The following is a 1,548-nucleotide window of genomic DNA, read 5'->3' as shown; positions in this document are numbered from 1 at the left end:
GAGCTTTATTGGCATGAGAAAACATACATTTACATTGCCAGAGCAAGTGTCAAATTAAAACAAAAACTGGGTGTGTAAACAGAGCAGTGTCAAATTGCTAACAGCTAACACCACTATAAAAAAAAAATTGCTGTTAGGAATAATGGTTATATACGCAGGCAAGGGTAGCACTAACTTGGTATAAAGCTTTTGAAGCAAATGGCAACCCTTTCTCTCTCCCTCTCTATCACACAGTGTTTAAGTAACATTAAGTACATTTACTCAAGTACTGTAATTTTTTATTATATAAATATCTTTATTAGAGTCACATAGAATAGACATGTTGGCAGTCAGACATTTTTTTAATTTTCTCCCTTTCCCCAACCCTCCCCCCATGTGGTTATTGCTGTCATATTTTCCTTTTTCAAAAGATAAATACAAAAATTCAGTAAAAATACAGTGGAATAAAGATTAAGTACAATTTTGAGGTACTTTTACTTTACTGGAGTATTTCTAATTTTCTATACTTTTACTTCTACTCCACTACATCTCAGGCAAATATTGTACTTTTTTTTTTTGTAGATTTAGATTATTATCAAAAACACATACATTAGCCACTTTAGCCATATACTTTGGCTAATTTAAAATAGCTGATCTACAAAGCTCACAACAGCTTGTAGATCATCGGCTATTTTCAAAGGATTTTATATATTTGGAAACTTGCAAAATGGGACATTGATTCAGCATAATGAGTACTTTTACTTTTGGTACTTTAAAGGTAGGGTAAGTGATTTACTTTGGTTAAAATAAGTGTTAAATAGCTCTATATTCTGATAGTACTCATTGCTATAGAGTGTTTGTTCAGTAAAAGGAGTCTCCCATGTCTCTCCAGCTCTTTATTAAACAGAAAATGCATTTTCAGTGCTCTGATTGGCTTAAATGTTGTCACCTACCTGAAAATGTACTATATTCTGTTTACTAAAGAGCTGGAGAGACCCCTGTGACCGAACACATGCTCTGTAGCAATGATTACTATCAGTATATAGTAACCTTTTTAACAAAAAACTAAAAAAAATACCAAAAGATATCACTTAAGTATATTTTGATGCCAATACTTTTGTACTTTTACTGAAGTAAATTTTGATTATTTGACATACTGTATTGACATACTTTCTATATGGTGGTATTGATACTTTTACTCAAGTTAAAAAAAAGTACTTTTCCACCACTGCACACAGCCACACACACACACACACACACACACACACACACGCACGCACACGCACGCACACGCACACACACACACACACACACACACACACACACACACACACTCTCCGAAAAGCATCGCTCCATTGACTAGATTTTTTTGTAATGGAAAGTGTTACACCGAAAAAGCTGCCACAAACGCGTGTTGTTTTTACGACAGTAGTGCTGTCGTAAGTGTGGGTGGCTGTGTGGTAGCATGCGTCATGTTACGTCGATCCGCCGCCTACACTGACCCGAATATCTATCACTATTATGAGGAACACACTCACACACACACACACACACACACACCGACCTCCT

This window comes from Gymnoscopelus braueri, assembly GCF_963280865.1.
Source record: "Gymnoscopelus braueri genome assembly, chromosome: 17".
NCBI classification, from domain to species: Eukaryota; Metazoa; Chordata; class Actinopteri; order Myctophiformes; family Myctophidae; genus Gymnoscopelus; species Gymnoscopelus braueri.
This window is presented reverse-complemented; position numbering follows the sequence as displayed.